The 21,129-nt window shown below is 40.7% G+C and overlaps 1 protein-coding gene and 1 pseudogene across 2 annotated transcripts in view; one reads left to right on the top strand and one right to left on the bottom strand.

Moving 5' to 3' along the window:
- LOC116463610 (voltage-gated potassium channel subunit beta-1) overlaps positions 1-21,129 on the top strand; it is a 494,700-nt gene that overhangs the window by 109,183 nt on the left and 364,388 nt on the right. The gene's annotated exons all lie outside the window — the stretch shown is intronic.
- LOC116463616 (U5 small nuclear ribonucleoprotein 40 kDa protein-like) lies at positions 17,452-18,556 on the bottom strand (annotated as a pseudogene).

Raw genomic sequence — 21,129 nt, 5'->3', positions numbered from 1 at the left:
GAGAAAAATTTGGGCTCTCATGTAAACAAGACACTGAAATGCATTCTATCAAAGTGCTTCTATTTTACAGATAACCTTGGATCATATAGACTATTTTTTATCAGATATAACTTGTTTTTTGCAAGTAACAGAAAACCTAACACAAACTGGCTTATATAATAAAGGAAACTTACTGGCTCAAACAATGTGGACAGGACTCTGTTTCTTTCTCTCTGCATCTGTGGACTTTCTTTCTTGATAATGGCTTCACTCTCAGCTCCACATGTTGGGTCTGTGGCAGCTTCAAGCCTTCCTCTCATCTGCAATGTGGCATGTGACTGACAATTCTCAGGGTTACACCCTACCTCATTCACTACCAGAAGGAAAAAGCAAAGGTACCTTTCATTTCCCAGAAGCTCTGGCTTATAATTCTTTAGTTTTGATTGGGTTCATTGTCCATCTCTGAACCACTGACCTTATCTGGGAGATGAGAGAAGCTGAATGACTTCTGTAGCTTCTGTACTGTACCCCTCCTAAGCTGCCTGACTGAGAATGAAGACTCAGCATACTCGTGGTGGGAGAAGAAGGGAGTAGTTTATGGCGAGGCAACCTACATATGTCCACCACCCCCTCTAATGATTGAGTCTGGAGGGCACAGATGTAGATGAGCTAATGCGGTGGTAAACCCATGGTAGTGAAGATTCCAGGTGGCCAGTCATCTGGAAATTGGGAATGACACTACTCTACTGCTACCTTGTTGCGTGTTGTTTCTATTTTTTTTTTTTTTTTTTTTTTTGAGACGGAGTCTCGCTCTGTCGCCAATGCTAGGATCATGGGCGTGACCAAATACCTCTTTCTCAGTTGACTCATAGTTTAATAACTTTATTATTTCTTTTCTTTTTTTTTTTTTTTTGAGACGGAGTCTCGCTCTGTCACCCATGCTGGAGTGCAGTGGCGCAATCTCGGCTCACTGCAAGCTCCGCCTCCCGGGTTCATGCCATTCTCCTGCCTCAGTCTCTCCGAGTAGCTGGGACTACAGGCACCCGCCACCACGCCCGGCTAATTTTTTGTATTTTTAGTAGAGACGGGGTTTCACCATGGTATCGATCTCCTGACCTCGTGATCCGCCCGCCTCGGCCTTCCAAAGTGCTGGGATTACAAGCGTGAGCCACCGCGCCCGGCCTGTTTCTATTTCTTGAGCTTTGGGTCTTACTCTTAGCTCTCTTCTTGCTCTAAAACTCTGACTTCTTAGGGGTAGGGGAATATTTTCCTCTATTAGTCTATGTCCCAAGTGGTTTGTGCTGCTTAGTCACAGGACTAAAATGAGCAGAAATCTTATCTAACTAAAAGTAAGAAGAGAAACTGGCTTTAAATGATTTTTAATTTAGCATGGAAAGTAATGCATTTTTAATAAGGAACACATTAAAAACACATAAAGTATTTTATTTATAAGGCAGTTAGCCTCCCCTTGCCCATTGTTCCAATAAATACCATTAAGTTCCATCAACTCTTCAGTAAGTAGAATTATACAAGTGCCACATTTCATTTTGCATTTGATTATGGCAGTGCCCCCTCCACATATATTCTTTGTATGTGAAGACTAAGTGTACAGATTTTTAGAATCTGAGGAGATATTAGGAATAATTTTGCATACCCCATCCCACTAACTAATTTTACAAATAAGTTTTCTGAGGCTTGAAGAAGTTAAGCCACCTGCTAACAGTCACATAGATGGTTTGCTTACCCTAGTTAAGGGTTTAATCAAAGGCTTTTGATCCACCAGTTTTCTCTTTGCACAATAGAATTGTTCAAATCAACAAGATGCACTGAGCACCAGCTGTGCCCTGGGCAATATCACTGAATTTACAACAGTGAAAGACATAGTTCCTTCTCTAAAGAAATTCTAAGAGCAGTCCAGTAGAAGAAAGAGCCATGACAACCAGATAGTTAGAGTCTGGCATAATACATATAATATTGCTTTTAAAAACACAGTCATAACATAGTAGAGCAAGTGATGAATGCTCTCTTGATAGTCAGGGATGACTTCTTAGAGGCAGAAAATCATTCACAGGGTTTTGAAGGATGGATAAGAGTTCAACAAGTGGCCTAAGACTAGAAGAGAATTTGATATAGAGGAAACAGCATGTTTGAAGGTCCAAGAGGTAGGGAACCAAGGCGATGGTAATAAGCACAAGTTTTAGAGACAGGCATATCTGGACTAAATGCTTGTTTTAAGTCTTGCTAGGTGAGTGACTATACAATTTAAGTATCCTTTCTGAACATTGACTTGTTTGCATCAGAAGTAGAAATAACAATACCTATCCCATAGGGTTTGGAGAAGATTAAATAATAGAACAACTATAAAACACATAATACAGTAGGAGCTCAGGAGCAGGTAGCCACTCTTCTCCATCTCCTCCTCCTCCTTCTCCTCTTTCTCCTTGCTCTCATCCCACCCCTCAACCCTTTTGGCGAAGAGAGTGTTAGAAGATGAGGTTAAGAGGCAGGGAAGAAAGAGATCAGTAGAGGTCTTAGAAGCTGACCATGAAAAACTGTTGAAGGATTCTTAGGTAAGAAGTGACAAGATCAAACTGTCATCCAAAAAAGGTATTTCTGGAAGATCTGTGCATAGGAAACTGATAGGAAGTGATTTGAATAATCTAGGTGAGAGAGCTTGAAGACGAGTAACAGCAGTAGAATGGAAAGGAGAGGAAAGCATGGATCAAGAGACATTGGGGAAGTTAAATTAGCAGGATGCGTCCTGCATAGCTTTGTTCGCTGCATTCTGGCTTTCATTTTCACACATACATTAAGAGGTTGTCTAGAAGGGAAAATGCTCATTGATCTAATTAGGCCCGGAGGTAGTCACTGTGGCATGAAGGAAGGAGGCAGAAGGGCCGAACTCTGCAGCAGCTGTAGCTGCTTTTGGCTCTTGTGTCTTTAAAATGCTTTTACAGAATCACTTAAATCATCCTCTTATTCTCATTCACATGAAAGGAAATCTGAGAGAGAGCCCTTGAACTAGAAAATCTTTTTTTTCTTTTCTGACTTTAAAGCAACTCCTTAAACCACTCCATTTCTGAGGCAATTATCTTTTCACTACAATTTATTAACTGAGAGTAACCTCAAATCCGTTACTTTTAAGCAGCGTAAAACTTTCCTCCAAGGCTGTCTGTGTCTGCCCTTTAAGAGGTATTAAAGGGCCCAGTGGGGGTAGGCCTGGCCCCTGGGGGTGCTCACCAAATCCTGTGGATCAACTGCATTACCTCCCTGCCTTGTCATTCACCGTGGACTTCCTTTTAAAAACCCTGTGGTTTTTACCACATATTTGTTTTTCTTGTTTCACAATGGTTTTAATGACCCCTTTTATTGACGACCTAACTGAAAAATGGAATAATTTCTTCACACACACAAACCACTCCCATCCAGCCCCCAACCCTCCAGAGGACTGATGTCAAGAAGAAGAATGTAGTTATCTGACATTTGTGATAAGCTCAGCTGACAGGGAGTTTCCCCTCACTCTTCCTCACTCCATTTCATGCTGATTTTGGATCTAACTAGTAATTCAGTTTCGTTCATATTTTATTTTTGAATATAGATAACTGTCTATATATTTTAAGATATTTTAATCCTACCCACATACAGGTTTCTGCATGATCTGTGAAGGTTGGTCCACATAAGCAAAGTATTGTGACCTTACGCTTGACATAAAATAACTGGTTGTTAACTTGTCTACAAGATACTTATGTTTGTGAGCTCAGATGAAAATAAATGAAGAATTATTGATAAGGGATTTTAATTTTTATCCATAATAGTATGTTTACATAACAGTATTGTCTACAAAATACCTATGCATGTGAGCTCAGATGAAAATGAATGAAGAATTATTGACAAGGCATCTTAATTTTTATCCATAATAGCATGTTTTGCTTATGTTAAAACCAAAACCAAAAACTACTCACGTAACATTCTTAAATATGACATGGTTTTGAATTTTTTGGTCTGGATATTGAAAGCATTCTAAGAATTCACAAGACTTTAGAATAAACATTTAGAACACAGTGCATGGGATGCCTGAATTTTAGGATTGGGCACATAACAGCCTTTGAAGAACCCACATCTGAAGTGCTTTCATACTTGAAATCATAGAGTGGCTTTCTAAACATTGCCTATGGCCAAATTGAATAAAAAGAGTATTTAGGACATATTTATACTGGATTTTTTTTTTTAATTTTTAGCAAGGAAGACAGAGAAAATGGTAGCAATATCACTATACCTGTTTATTTTTGTGCATTATGTAAATCTGATGTTTCTTCCCATTTTAGGTCTGTCAATTATAATGATTTTGACCACCTGCTATGTGGAAAATATTATGCTAGACACAAGTTAGGACTAACTAGGTCTCAAAACAGAACCTTCCATTAATTAGTTGCCATCAGTCTCCTTACTCCTGATGGTATTGAGAAAACAGTTGTCTTATTTTCATTGTATGTTCAGCTGTATCTTGAGGTTGGAGAGAATCACAGATGTTATTAAGACATGGAGTCTCTTGCTTAAAAAGGATAAGGTAGTTGCTAACATCTCTCATAGACCTGTGATGTCTGTGAAATTCCTTCAGATAATTTCTGCTGATGACTCAAAGTGAGGCGATTTGCCAGCCAGCATCATGACATCTTCAGTAACTCTTACCTTTGGTTTAAAAAAAAAAAAAAAAAACTAAAGAGCTTGACCCTGGGACAGCCTGGGGAGAAATCTGCCCACCCTGCTGGCTCCAAATGCATGAAAACCACTCTTTACCTCCTTCATTTGATTAGCTGCTTCAAATTTACACCAAAGGAAGCAAAAATCCTCATTGACTCAACACTTGTTTTGGACAAAAATAAGATCAGAAAAACAAGGGAAACCATTTCACAAAGCCAATTATATAATTCACAAAACTTTGGTGCTCTGAAGTCCATAACTAATTGCAGAGGAATTATAATTAGGTACCTTAGAAAATTGCTTTTAAAATTCAAGTTTAGGTGTGGTTTACTGAACAGTATTTGAAAGTAAGATTCACACTTTGAAAGTAAGATTCACACTATATGGTAGCCACTAGTCACATGTAGCTAATTTAAATTAACATAACAGTAAATTAAAAATTCAGTTCCTCAGTGGCATTACCCATATTTCAAGTGCTCAATACCCATATAAGGCTAGTGGCTACTGTGCTCAGCAGTGCAGATATAAAACAGCCTCATCATCCAATAAAAGAGATGGGGATTGTAAAATACAACTCAAGTCAAAAATCTCAGATTCAACATCCTTAAGGTTGTCTTTGTTTTATGGAATTTTTTTAAGGTTTTCCAGAGAGCTATGGCACTTAAAAAAATGCCACATCATCCCCTGACCTCACTGAGTCATGCCAGATAGTGGGACCTCTGGTTGTTACCCAACGTCAACCTCATGGTAAGTGTGTAGGAGTTATGATCAATGAGAATCAGATTACTACCTGGCAGTGCAGTTGAGTTAGTAACTTGCAAATAAAACTCAGTTATGGAAAAGATGTCAGGATGTACCTCATCAAAAAACATTTTGATGTATGCTCTTCTGTATATTTGGCTATTATTCAAGTTACTGAGAAGCATCTTGGTCTTGGTGATTGAATTTCTACAATGAGCATATTCCTGGTACCATCTGAATCTTACGATAAGAGATATATGAATTTTGTCTTTATTCGTGTTGATTCGTTTCCAGCCATAACCTTTTGCTGGGTGTAAACACAGATGAAGAAGCACTTTAAGTCAACTTTTATCTTGTTAATTGATTACCCTTTGTGGCAATGGCAAACTTTGTACAGAATTATAAATCAAGTCCAAATGTTGCATGGATGCTGTGGCATGAAGATTCATTTAGTGTGGATACAACCTTGATGATCTACAAGGTGATTCATTGCTTTTTATCCTGTCTTCCAACTGAGGAGTTGGATGCTGGTGCATACTAATGTACAAGAGTTAATGCTAGGCATCAAGACTGCAAAGTCTTACATACTATCCTTGTCAGTTCTGTTTCTTAACTCACTGGCTACAGGGTGTGGTGCCTTTCAGAATCAATTACATAAATACAGTGAATTAATCTGGGTAATATGAAGAATGACTTGGCCTCCCTCCTCCCCTCTGCCTGTTGATGGTTTGCCTAACTTTATAGTTTAGATGTGACTAAATAAGAGAGGCAGAAAATGTAAGGTGAATGCTTGAGAGAATATGAGAGCATTATACCTTTCAAAGTGCTTTTGCAATATATTATACCCCATTTGATCCTCACATCATTCTGTATACAAGCAGAGAAGGTTTAGATGTTACAAATGAGAACGCTCTCTTGAGAAGAATTGATCATTTTTCCATCAGTGTCCCATCGGCTTAATTCCTCCCTACATGCCCCTGTTTTTAATTATTTGTGTACATGACCATCTCTTTCACTAGACTTGAAGCTGCCTGCGGGGAGAGACCATGTTCTTATTCATTTTGTTTTCCTGGCAAATAGTGTGATGCCTGGTGCATCAGCTATTTATTTGCCCAGAAGAAAGGCGAATGTAACACAAAAGATCCATGAAGGAATTATGATGTTTGTTCAGGGAGAAAAACATGCTGGATTTTGTTAGTTTGGGTGTTTTCCCTGTCCAAATTGAAAAAGGCCCTGGTCCGGGCCTCAGTACCAGTGATGGAGATCTAGGGCTCAGGACTCTTTTTACAATATGTTTCTCATTAAAACTTTCTCTTCTTTTTATACCACTGTGCTTTATTTTAAGACACTCCATCTCTTTTTGTAGTTAGCCCAGCAAAAGGGAAAATAAATTTTACTTGCATTCAGAATAGAAATGGATTGCAAGTGCTTAAATAGGAAGAATTGAAAAGCTGTACTGCTGTTTACATTTTTGTTCGTGGGGATGATGTCTAAAATGCTTTTGATGTTGAAAGAAGAACCTAATGAAAGCAAATAAGTGAGTAGAGCATTATACTGTAAACTGGACTATAAACAAATGGAGTGGTGAGTTTGCTGCTAACTGATGGACCCAGGCCTGTGATATTGTGTGTGGTCAGTGGATGTGCAGTCTGCAGGCCTGCACCAAAGGTCTTGCTCTGTGCTCAGTCTGGCAATTTGAGAGAAGAGGGAGGCAGAGCTCAGATGAACAAAGCAGAGGAAACTGAAGAAGGGAGCAGCCTCCACAATCAGCATTACTGTGTTTCATGTATTGAGTCAATACCCCTAACTAATAAAAGATAGCATGATGTTTTACTCCATTGATCAACACCTTAATTTGCTTACAGATCTTTTATATTACATTTGCCTTTCTCTTCTAAGCAAATGATGTTTTGTTATAGTTAATGTTTTTATTTGTATTTATCTTTAACATTATATCTATATTGCGGCTTTATTCCCTTTTGTTCTTCTGAGCTCTCCTGGTTTTTCTTTTCAATGTGAATAATTAGTTCTCACTTTTCAAATGTAAATGATTAATTCTCACCATTTTGAATCTCCTTGAATTGGGGACTTGTTTACTGTGTTCTCACAAGGGCACCTCTCCCTTCTTGTTGGATCACAGCGTAGTTCCTGGAAGGTGTGTAAGGGATTCTAAGGCCGTGCTCATGTGCAAAAGAAAGCCTTTCATGATGTTGGGAACTGGGGTGTGTGAATTATCTGATTTCTGGCTGGACCTTGGGCCCCTCATTTTTTCCACATTCAGATGTTCAGCGAACATTTGTATATTACAAGAGAAAGAGAGAAATGGCCTTACTTAAGGGAAAGTAATATGCCACGGTGAACAGCAGAAGTAAGGAGAAAGACTGATGTCTCAGATGATATGCTGTGCTTTACTGTTAAGTGTAGTGTTGAAAATAATTCTCAGTGTCATGCCATGGGCATGAGGCAGAGATGAGGCAGCACATCTCTCTTTTCTGAAAGTCCCAAGGTCTGTGGAGGCACACACTCAGTTTTTAGTACATAAAAAGGCTCTAGAAATCTTATCTTTGAAAAGGAACAGGGGAGCAGAGGATGCATGTGAAAACAAACAGTAATATGAGGAGCTATAAAGAAACTGTGTAGTAGCACTAGAGAGATACTAACAAATTAAGATTGAACGCACAATCCCAAAATAAATGTAAACATATTATTTCTGTCATTGTGCTAGACAAATTAAAAATATATATATATACACACACACAGGTAGGCAATATATGGTATACTTTAAAACAGTTCTTATTCATGAAAATCAGCAAGACCCCAGTGCTTCTTGTATGGGTTTAAATCTTTTAAGGCATTTCCAGATTTCATTTGTTAGCTGTTTGCAAACATTCTCTTTGCTTTTGTGGTAATTGCACTATTGTACAGACTGTTTCAACTAAATGTCTAGTGGAATCGGTAGAATGTATGGAGTGAATAAACTGGTCAATAATTTTATGATAAGGGATTGTATTCCATTTAAGCATCTCCCCTTCTAATAAAATTCTCCTGGATGATTGGGCTTTTCATGTAACATTTTGTGAAGGCTTTTTAGGATTTGTAGGAACAAGTTTATGTTTATAGCGGTTCAGTGTGGCAGGACATTTGAAGTCATCCTGGACATGGGCACCTGTTGGTTGTGCTAGACTGTCCCTGAAGGGCAACAAGTCTCCATCCCTGACCAGTGCTGCTCTAGAAGTCCAGCACCCTACCCTGGCCCCAACAAGACAGAGTCCATGGGACCCCAGGGATGTGCCCAGCTATCTGCATCCCCTTTCTGCACCACCATCTCCACATGCCCAGAATCCTGGTATTCCCTCCCTGAATGACTTACACAGCCTCTTTAGATCTCTTCCTCTAAGAGTGGACAATGCCCCAGACCACAGGTGGCCAAGCTTGAGAGTGTGGATTTGTGGGCTGGTATGTCTATCAGACGGTGGCGTGTGAGACTTTTTGCAAGGGCTGAAGGAGTAGGGAATGGAAAAGGAGGGGATTCCATCTACAGTTATGAGGCATGAGCTGGTCCCCAAGCCACACCCACTACATGACAGTGACAATTCAGTTATTGTTATGATCAAATCACTTCTGGAAATTTCTGAAATAATCTCTGGGAAGCAACAGTGCTACTGTTTTAAGCAAGAATGTTGGGTTTCTTTTTTAACAGATAGGCTTTCTTTGAAGATGACCTAAAACAAACCCCAAGGGTGTTTTGTGCTATGACAACATCAATAGAATAAAAATATCATTTTTAAAAGTGCTTGCTTTGAAGAAAAACTCATTGAGAGGTATAAAATATAATGTTTATTGAAAACGAAACAGCCAGTTTCAACAAACTTTTTAACAGCAACAACAACAAAAATAAGTGGAGATTGAGATTGAATTCGAAGATTTTTGTAGTATAAGGTGATATGGTGTGGGATATTCAGCCAAGGGTCAGAAAAACTGTGCTTTAGTTCTAGCATTTCCACGGAGCGGCTGAGTTATTTGGGGCACAGCCTCTTAGGATCTCATTTTTGATATCTGTTAAGTGAGAGGGGTTGGACAGAATGCTCTCTAGACTTTCTTATATGTTTGAAAGTCCTGGCTGGGCATGGTGGCTCATGCCTATAATCCCAGTACCTTGGGAGGCTGAGGTGGATGGATTGCTTAATCTCAGGAGTTAGAGACCAGCCTAGGCAACATGGTGGAACTCTGTCTCTTCAAAAAATACCAAAATTAGCCAACTATGGTGGTGTACACCTGTAGTTCCAGCTACTTAGGAGACTGAGGTGGGAGGATAGCATGAACCCGGAATGCAGAGGTTACAGTGAGCTGAGATCATGCCACTGCACTCCAGCCTGGGTAAGAGAGTGAGATTCTGTCCCACCCCCAACCACCCCCCAAAAAAGTAAGTCCTGAATGTGTAAAAACCATGTTCTCTATTAGCCAGACAGCATATAAAGTATCTATCAAACTGAAGATACTATCAATTGTACGGTGCACCAGTAATTTGTGTACTGTTAAGAAAGAAACACACTGCCTATTATCATTTAAAGAGACAACAATAAGAATACAGTTTTAAAATTTAAAAAATTTAAAAGGCTGTAAGAAGCATTACAGTTTAGAAATGTGAAAATATAAAAAATGTATCTTAGAGTCTCTAATACATAGTGATTATTATTTTATTCATCTAAATATTTTTCACAGAGTCTTGCACAGTACCTACAATATCTATTAAAAATCCATGTATTCATTCAACAAATGAATATAAATTCGGTGCCTATTATATGTTAAGCAATACAACATGGATACATCAAAATGTACTGAATAATGGAATTTTTGAAGTATATTTGCTTTTTGTAACATCAACGTATGCACATGAAGCTAGTGATGCTGTTGAGAAATCAGCTCAAGAAAACAGAGAGATGTTTTCTTTTTAAGACAGCAGAATTACCAAAAACTTGATCTCTAATGTAGACATTTGCTCCAAAGAAATTTGTACTGAGAAATGGAAGGCAGATAAACAAAAGTTCTCAGATCAGTTTCTTAGTCATCCAGGGACTTCTGTTACTTCTTTCACATTTCTGTAAAAATCTTGTTAAAGAATCACTTCTTGCCTCCATGACTGATGAAGATGTTCTTTCAGCTGTAATTTCTTTTCCAGTAGAAATAAGGCGAGGGATGATTTTCTATGAACACTTTGATGCTAATCGTATGAAATATTTTTATATGATTTATTATTGTAATTTACTCTTAAATTGATTTTTTTACACTTAAGAAATCTTCATATTATCCACTTGTATCTAATAGTATCCTAAGACATAAATAAGTTCCCAAAAGCAACATTTTTAAAGGAATATTTCCCTGATAAGCTCTCCCTCACACTCAGACTCTTGAGTGCAACAAATGACAAATAAAGCTCGTTTAGTCTCAATATCTTTATCTACAGGGATTATTATGCTGAAGATCTTAGGAAAATGGCAAAATAATGAGTTGGAATGCTTGAGCCCAATCTATATAATGGAAACCATATGCAATGTTATGCGGTGATTTTAAGCCTAATTATATTCAACAGTGATGTTTGGACCCTCCTCAGGAAGGAACTGGCAAGAAATTTAGTCAGGAATGACTGAGAGAACAGTTTTTGTTCTTGTTCTCTTTGGATTTCCCTTCTTGAGCTGTTCTTGCCGTATGGACTATCTGGGTATTTCTATTTGGTCTTTAACATGGTTTGGCTCTTTGTCCCCACCCATATCTCATATGGAATTGTAGTCCCCACATGTTGAAGGTGGAGCGTGATGGGAGGCGATTGGATCATGGGAGTGGTTTCTAATGGTCAGCACCATCCCTCTAGGGCTGTCTCGTGATCGAGTCCTTATGAGATCAGACGGTTTGAAAGTATATGGTGTTTCCCCCGCTTGCTCTCTTTTTCTCTGCTCTGCCATGGTAAGATGTGCTTGCTTTCCCTTCGCCTTCGGCCATGATTGTACGTTTCCTGCAGCCTCCTCAGCCATGCAGAACTGTGAGTCAATGAAACCTCATTTTTTAATAAATTACCCAGTTTCAGGTAGTTCTTTATAGCAGGGTGAAAATGGACTAATACAGTCTTCTTTCTGTTTCTGTTCAAAGTTCATTTTTAGTACAGTGCCCTGATCAATCATATTCCCAAAGAGGCCCTTTTTCCCTCTACTGCCCAAGGCTACTCATCCTGAGACTGGCTTTTCTCTGGGCTCGGAAGGCTTCCCAGCTTCCTGTTTCTCTTGGGGCCAAGCACACTGTGTTTTCTGACCAGCTGAATCTCTTCTCCAAACTGGGATGAAGAGAGGAATTAAGATCAATTGAACAATTTGTCCCTATGGGGTCTGCAGGGCCAATCGTCATGGATTTCCCTTCCTAAGAAATTTTTTTTTTTTTTTGCTAAGTGCAACATTTCCCTGAAAATGTGGCTTTACCTATTCTTATGGCTTTATGAAGTCATAGAGAAAGCAGCAACTGCAGTTACTGGCATTCCAGCTACTACTGTGATTGATACCTACAATTTCTGTTGCAAAGTATACTTGTCCAAGAATACTTTGAACTACATCCAATACAGCTTGGAGGTACAGGTCATTACTTGCAAATTGCCAAGTCCTGTTTAAGCCACAAAATGAAGTGTCATCCTGGCCGTGCTCCAGAAAGGGCAAATATGGGTTTTGGTATGATAGATACTACCCATCAATCAGCTATTTGTTGTTTGGAAATTGCTGGTGACAATTGTATCCAAATTTTGCCACCTGTTTTGCAGTGCACAGTTCAGCCTGGTCCTACCGTTCCCTACAATTCATGAGTTACATATAATGACATTCAGCCTCTCCTTGGTTTCCAACATGCTCCAGTTAACCATAATGCTCCCAACTTCCGTCTCATGTCATTACTTGGTGTGCACAACCCAAACATTGAGTCCTATTGGAACAAATGGAAAGCAAAGTGCAAGACCACAAGAGGAGTTTGTCATGATATGTTGGACTCATATATGGCCAAATTTATTTGGTGTGATTGATTTTGAAATGTTTTCAATTCCTTTTTGCTGCACATAGCAGAACAATTTCCTGTTAACTAATACGATGTTTTGACTCTTGGTTTTTAGTATGTTTTGGTATAAATATCCAAAGACAAATTTTTCAGTTGAATACATCTGAGAAACGAATTGTTCAATTGATCCAGGAATTACATACACTGCTTTTTGGGGGTGAGTGGGCTTTTACCCAATTATGTTATGTCTACCTTTGTGTGAGCTACACAAGGATAAGAATTTATAGTTGATTAAATATGTTGCCTAAGACTATTTCTGTCAACTCTGAGCACCGGCTCATAGTTAGAAACTTCACATACACACACACACACACGCGTGCACGCACACACACACACTGAAATCAGTTCCCATTTATATCATTTTGACCTGTGTCACCCCTTGCAGGAACATCCGTTGTAAGAGTAAGAATAGTCTATATTGGTTTCTCTCTTCTATAAATGTCATTGAATCATTGCTTTCCTGAAGAATCCTAATCCATATGACTACATTTTAAACACAAATTTCTCCCCAGTGGTCCTTTGGCAATGGAGAAATTAGCATTAAATATAAAGCAGAGTGCTTGAAAGAATTTCCTTGAGGGAAATTGGGATAGCAAGAGGGAAAGAGATTTATACTTTTCATTTAGTGGCAATATGTACTTTATCCAATTTTATATCATTAGGACCATTAAAGGGCAGGAATGTGAAATATGTCTTCTCTGAAGACAGTTCTTCATATTTGTATAGCATTTTCTGCTTTAAGAAGCCAATCGCAAGAAAGAGTCCAATGTGAATGTACTCTGCTGTTCAAAGTGTTTATTTCGAGGGCTCTTCATTTCCCCTACACCCTCCAGAGAGTTAAAACACTACATGGCCTCTAATCTCTAAGTACATAACTAACTGTCTTCTCTGGATAGTCAGTTTCTGAAAATTTCTTTTGAAATCAGTGACAAAAATGCCTAGCCTATTGGTGGATTCCATTTTGTAAACTTATTTTAACAAATCACAGATTTCTCTAGTATCTTTGTAATTATTCAATCTGACCAAGTGATTTCTGGGAGTAAAATATATTTGAGGCTGTGTATATCAGCCAAGGGTGTTCTTTAATGAGAAATCTTATCACGCACACCTTCTAAATGCATTTCAACTGCAGACAGGACTGGGTTTTGTATTTCTTGGCATTATGCCAAGAAAAATCTCTAGGAACAAGGTGAGCATTTGATACCCAGTGGATTCACACGTAAACTTGTCAATTTTCTTTGTATCTGTATTCATCAGAAGCTGTTATTAAACCACATACTATGAGCAAACACACCCTTAAGTCCCTCTGGTGGGGGATGTGTGACAGACAGAGGGACAGCAGAGTTTCATAACAGAATTTTGAAGCCTTGCCCTTCTGCATAATTCAAATGGCATTTTTTTTTTTTTTTTTTTGAGACAGAGTCTTGCTTTGTTGCCTAGGCTGGAATGCCATGGTGTAATCTGAGCTCACTGCAACCTCTGCCTCCCAGGCTCAAGCAATTCTTGTGCCTCAGCCTCCTGAGTAGCGGGGACTACAGGCACTCACCAACTCACCACCACAACCAGCTAATTTTTGTACTTTTTTTGGAGACAGGGTTTCGCCATGTTGGCCAGGCTGGTCTCAAACTCCTGACCTCAAGCAATCCACCCTCCTCGGCCTTCCAAAATGCTGGGATTACAGGCGCGAGCCACCACATCCGGCCATCAAACGGCATTTTAAAAAAGGGAATGAGGATGGTGACATGATTGATTACTTATTCCCAGGTCAGTAGTTAGTGGCAAGTGGCCACTGAGAGTAGATAGGGGCCTTTCTAGGTAATCAGAGGTAGTCAGCGTGAAGTCATAGAGTAGACAAGACAAGGGGATAAAACCGTAGGCCAAAGGACTGAGATAGGTCCTGGAAAGTCCCAGGGGAATACTGGAGGCAGAGAATACTCTCTGAGCTGGGTTTTGCTAGCCATGGAGAGAGTCCAGGGCATCTAATGCCTTTTAAGCTAGAGCAGTTCCCGTCTACCCATGTGGCCCCACACAACTTTGCTAACACCTCTGGATGTAAAGGTCCTTCTGTCATCGGGCAGTTTCTTTCAGAAGCCAGTGTGGGTATTTTATTCACTTGTGGACCTTAAACATTTTGCTTCCAGGGAAAGACATGTAAGGCTCATTGTAAGCACCTGGCAAGTGTTTAGAAAAGGCTTCTCCTCTGGAGAGAAAAGAAAAGCCTGGAAGATCTGAATGTCGGATGCCTCAATTCACTGCTGTCAACGTCTAAGAGGGGCAGGGACCCTGGTCACAAGGCCCTGCCACAAAATCTGTCAGTTGGGTGGAAATTGACTCAGCACTTTTCCTCTTAAGAAGCTCAGCCCTGATTTCACTCTCAGGGCAACAGAACCATTATCAAGATGGCCAGTGAGTTAACCAGGGTGTTTCCTAGATGAGGGAGTGAGGGTGTAATAAGACAATGGGAAGAAGAGGGTCTAAAAATCACACAAAAAATCAATGTCTGGAAGTGAAACTCCTCCTAGTTTTAACTAATTAGTTATAAATGTTACATACACTGGAAATGGGTTATGAATCATTCAGGTAATAAGAGCAATTACCGTCCAGTGGTCAGTAGGAAAGAAAATAGCATAGTTCATCTGGGTTTTACTTCCATGTCTATCCAACTGTCAGTGGGAGTCTCAGTCAAGCTCCTTAACCTCTCTGGGGACCTCAGTTTCCCCATCTTTAAATGACAGCATTAATTCTAAGTTCTTATCCAGTATTATTAACACTCTATGTAACCAAAAAAGTGCAACAAATTGTATGCAATGATTAATTTTATATGTCAACTTGACAGGGCCACAGGGTGCCCAGATGTTTGTTTCAATGTTATTTCTGGATGTGTCCGTAAGGGTGTTTCCAATGAGATCAGCATTTGTACCAGAGGACTGTGTGAAGCGGATTGCCCTTCCTGATGTGAGTGGTCATCATCCAATCAGTTGAGGATCTGAATAGAACAAAAGATGGAGGAAGGCAGAATTCACTCTCTTTGACCAATTGATTGAGCTGGGACATTGGCCTTCTGCCCTCAGACAGTGACATATACCATTGGCTTTCCTGGTCCTCAGGCCTTCAGACTCGTACTGGAACAACACCACCAACTTTCCTGGGTCTCCAGCTTGCAGACTACCAATTATGGGACTTTTAAGCCTCCATAATCATATGAACAAATTCCTTGTAATGATCTCTTTATATTTACCTCCTATTAGTTCTGGTTCTCTAGAGAACTCTAATACATTATACATTTGGGGACAAAGATATTGCTCAAGGCTAGCCTTCTTATCTCCAATTTTACTCAAAATAATTTTAGGAACTAAACACTTGGTATTTTCTCTCTTTGTTCCCTTCAAGTAATAATTAATTTTTAGTGGTTTGTTCTTGGGTAGGAATTAGAAACATTATGTAGCTGACAGAGGGCTACATGCAGAGCTTATAAGGAGGAGCTGCTTTCTGCAGCCAGTTTCTTGATGAGAATTCAGCAGGAGGAGCTCTTTAGCTGTGTGAACAGCCATCAGAATGGTAGGTAGTTAGCAGGATCTACAGTATTCAGCAAAATAAAATTCTCCCAGCAGAGAATGCCATGCTTCTTTACTCATTAAGGAGTGGGTGAGCCCTTCCCTGACACCCTGAATGTTCCAGCCTATACTCAAAGTATCAATGGGAAATCAGGGACCCACATACCTACCAAGTCCTTTTTTAGGTCTCTTCTTTAAAGCTGGTTAGCTACCCCTATATATCAGTGTGTCTGAGGTCGAGAAGAGCTGGAGGGGCTGATATTTAGCCAATGTGGTCGCTGCCACTGACCCTCTTGTTCTCATAGCAGCCCAGCCTCCCATCAGGAGCCATGGAGCCACCAACACAGGGGTCTAAAAAGGCACCAGGAAGACTGGGCTTGGGCTGCCAATGAGGGGCATCTGTCAGTGAGCTTTCACTTTTAGAGGATATGGCAGCTTCTAGCTAACTTACCAGATGCTAGTTGTTGAACTCTTCCTTAAGTCTGCAAGTGGAATTCTTCAGGGAAACATGGTGTTTCTCTGGCTGCCACAATATTTATTTATTTACCTACTCAACTATTTGGTGGAGAACGTCACAGGGCTTAGAGTGGTCTCAGCCGAATTGTCAGCTCATGAGGCTTCTGATCTGTTGCAGTGAGTTTGGATTTTTACCTTTCAGGACTGTCATCAACAGAAAACAGAGGTGCTTTGGGTTTGTTTGCTTTTTTATTTTTAAGGCTTTTAATACAAATGCTTTTAATACAAAATCACTTAGAGAAATACAGAAAGAAAATATCATACAAGCCAGTTACTGAATAAAAACAAAAATCCCAACCAGCAAATTTGTCCGGTTGGGCAGGCATTACAAAACAGGAAAAAAGAAAAGGAAAAAATAAAATACAACGTCCCTGAAGGCCGGGCACGGTGGCTCATGCCTGTAATCCCAGCACTTTGGGAGGCTGAGGCGGGCGGATCACAAGGTCAGAAGATCGAGACCATCCTGGCTAACACGGTGAAACCCCGTCTCTACTAAAAATACAAAAAATTAGCTGGGCGTGGTGGCGGGCATCTGTAGTCCCAGCTACTCAGGAGGCTGAGGCAGGAGAATGGCGTGAACCCGGGAGGCGGAGCTTGCAGTGAGCCAAGATTGCACCACTGCACTCCAGCCTGGGCGACAGAGTGAGACTCCGTCTCAAAAAACAAAACAAAAACAAAACAAAACAAAACAAAACAAACAGTCCCTGAAATCAGGCAGGTGGATTTTAGAGGCCACGGGGAGCTTGCCTTAGTCATCCTAGTGAAATGGGATAGCAGTGGTTTTTGGAATATGGCCACCACCTCCTCTCTTTCTTGCCAGTAATGGTCATCTGAAGGGAGGGTGCTAGGCTGGGCAACAAATATTTGACGTCACTTATGCAGTCTGAGGTCTCAAAGACAAGTAGTCTTGTAGTCTTCCATTCCATATCCCCAACAGTCTCTTGTCACTTGATGCTGAGATAATGAAGGGCTAGTCAGGGTGGAAAGCAACTTCATTGATGGAGCCAGCATGGCTGGGCAGCTTATACAGTATTCTCCTGCTCGTGGTATCCCACATATACACAAACCTGTCGGCTGTGCCAGGTGCTATTTTGCTTCCATCAGGTGACCAAGAACATCTTAGAAGGTTCTTTTCAAAGTTGTGCACATCCTCCTTGAACTATGTTTACACACCTCCCTTCGGGGGCAAATGGCCAGACATCCCAGACACGAACTGTATTGTCCATTGCATTGGACAAGAGATAAGAGCCTTCAGAACTTAAGCTCAGGCCAGTCACTGAATCTGCATGACCTGTCATGGTGTAGGTTAGTTTGTTTTGGCACAGGTCCCAGACCTTGATAGCATTGTCTATTCCACCAGAAATAATCTGATCACCTGTGTCATTGAAGGTCACAGCTAACACCTGGTACATGTTCTGAAACGTTTGGATGGCTGCTTTCTTCCAGAGTCCCAAAGCTTAACTGTGCCATCGTCACTGCTAGTGCAAACAAGCTGGCTAGATAACAGGAATTCACAAAGGAAGTATGTCCCTTTAGCCTTTTAACCATCTTGCCTGTTTCACTATCCTACACAGCCACAGTTTTATCTGTGGATGCTGAGAAGAGCATACTGCCATCTGTGTTGTAATGCAGTTCCATCACTGCTCTACTGTGTCCCTTCAGTATGGCAGAGTTATCACAGTCACCATAGACATTCCACAACAGTATCAGTCAGTCAAATCCTGCAGATGCTAAGGTGGATCCGTTGGGGGTGGAACTTGGCAGCAGTATACTTCCCCTTCATGTCCAGAGAGCAGCATGATTGGGGCTTGAAGGGAGGAACACCTTGGAGGTCCTGCTTGCAGCAAAGCTACTGGTGTCGCCCGCTGCTGCCCGGCTCCAGGGCCGGATCCCACCACTCCCAACAGCAACACATGCCGCTGCCACCTGACTGGAACCAGCGGTAACTGTGGGCCCCTACGCTTCTGCTGTTCTATCATGGCGGCAACCGGATGGTGCTTTGGGTTTTTGAGGCCCACCTGCCTCCATTTTTGTGCCACTTCCTCCGTGGAGTTCTCCCATCCCTCAGTGCATCGGGTCCCCGTCGTGCCTCTGTCCCTTGCCCATCCTTCAAATCTACTTGCAGCTACTCCATAGCTTTTTGAAGGCAATATGGTGACTTCAACTTTATTGTGTGTGACAGTGACTTTTGTTGTTTTTCCAGGGACATCTGCATTTGAATAGTACGAAATCCATTAACTCACAAAGCAATTTCAGGCAAAAATTTGGGAGGAAACTGGGGAGTTCTTATAGAGTGGGGCTCATACCACATTTCTCCATGTTATGGGGCTCATACCACATCTCCCATACCACGTTTATGTGGGGTTCTTACCCTCAGTCACACATGGCCGATCCTGCTCACTATACCCAGGCACTTCTTATAATTGCCTGGGAAATAACTAATGCAAATTTGAATTTATGGTATTTTTATTTATTTATTTATTTATTTATTTATTTATTTATTTGAGACGGAGTCTCGCTCTGTCGCCCAGGCTGGAGTGCAGTGGCGCAATCTCGGCTCACAGCAAGCTCCGCCTCCCAGGTTCACACCATTCTCCTGCCTCATACTCCGGAGTAGCTGGGACTACAGGCACCCGCCACCCCACCTGGCTAATTTTTTTGTATTTTTAGTAGAGATGGGGTTTCACCGTGTTAGCCAGGTTAGTCTCGATCTCCTGACTTTGTGATCCACCCGCCTCAGCCTCACAAAGTGCTGGGATTACAGGCGTGAGCCACTGCACCTGGCCGATTTTAATTTTTTTGAGAATTTATCAAAAGCCATGGATCCTCATCCCATTTAAATGTACACAGGCATGCATATCTTCTTTTTTTTTTTTTTTTTTTTTTTTTTGTGACGCAGTCTTGCCGCATCGCCCAGGCTGCAGTGCAATGGCACGATCTTGGTGCACTGCCACCTCCGCCTGCCGGGTTCAAATGATTCTCCTTTTTCAGCCTCCCGAGTAGCTGGGATTATAGGCGCCTGCCACCATGCCCAGCTAATTTTTGTATTTTTAGTAGAGACGGGGTTTCACCATGTTGGTCAGGCTGGTCTCAAACTCCTGACCTCATGATCTACCCGCCTTGGCCTCCCAAAGCGCTGGGATTACAGGTGTGAGCCACTGCACCCGGCCCATATCCAAATTTTACATACAATTTTAGGAAGGGTCACCAGACTTCCTAGAGCTCATCTTGGGATCCCAGGGTTAAAGAAAGTTTGGTATTTGAAGTAAGGAGACCTGGATTCGAGTTTCCACTGTGATTTTAGGCAAGCTTTCCGTGTTCCTGTGAACCTGCTTTCTTGCCTGTAAAAGGAAAACCATAGACTCTATCAGTGGTTTTCAACTAGATATAAAACTGCAGGAATATATTGACCCTCACACTCATTTAGAAACTGGGGTTGAGAACTATGAGGCAAGGAGACCTCTACGATGACCTCTGGCTCCAGCATTCTTTGATTCTGAGGTTTTACTCCAAAAATCTCCACAAAGTTGAGAAGACACTCCTTCTACCCCTAGTGGGGAAAAGAGAAGATGTAGCACGACAGAGATGCCCAGAAGCCTGACTTCACCTTTCTTTCCACTCTGCTCCATTGTTTCATGGGAGAAAATGGAAGAAAGGGAGCAGAGCCCTTCTAGAGTTAATTCTCTTTGCATTAAGAGTCCATTGGATTGGGGGAGGATTTATCTATTCAACCTTGAAAGGATAGAGAATCTAATTTATCTTTATTTTTTGAGAACCTACTTGGCATATGGTAGGTACAGAATGAATGTGGTTTTTTACTTAATAAAATTATTTCTCAAGATTTATTATTATTTTTTAACTAAGTAATTGTAATGAGCATCTGCTTCTCCACTCTGGTGATTCTTTGAGAATCACCAATATAATATTATATAAGGTTTTATTTTTCCTGAAGTCATTGAAATAGATAGGAATTTATTGATAAATTGAAAATCAAGGAATATTTACTAGGCTTTTATTATGTGCTTGACACAGTTGAATTTTCAAAATAGTAAAGATTTAAGAAAAGGGTTTACAGTTCCATGCTAATACTATATATATATGTAAATACTACTTCTGAAAAAAATTATAGCCCATTTATACCTTTCCCTTCCATTCTAGAAGGGGGGATATAAAATTTTATAAAATTAAATACAATTTAAAAATATTCTTTATTATTCCCTGGTTTGGAACCGCCCTCCCACCCCCTCACTCCCGGCATTCTTCCCCTGCATTCTTCTGGCTAATTACTCTTGTTATTTCACGTGGAAGGACCCAGCCATATACATGTGTTTTGGGGTGGGGAAGCAGCCCATTTTGGACTCCCTCAGAAGGCACCTGTCATGGAGCTGAACTAGCTTCACTAACAGCTTTATCTTCTTGTCTACCTTTGCATGAAATGACTCTGTAAAGTAGAGTTCTGGCTGCATGCAATGAGGGGTAACCCCAGGCACCAAAGGCAACAATAGAGTGGACCGAAAGTGATGAGACTACATATTGCTTTGTCAGTGCTGTT

This window comes from Hylobates moloch, unplaced genomic scaffold (genome assembly GCF_009828535.3).
Source record: "Hylobates moloch isolate HMO894 unplaced genomic scaffold, HMol_V3 SCAFFOLD_44, whole genome shotgun sequence".
NCBI classification, from domain to species: domain Eukaryota; kingdom Metazoa; phylum Chordata; class Mammalia; order Primates; family Hylobatidae; genus Hylobates; species Hylobates moloch.
This window is presented reverse-complemented; position numbering and strand designations above follow the sequence as displayed.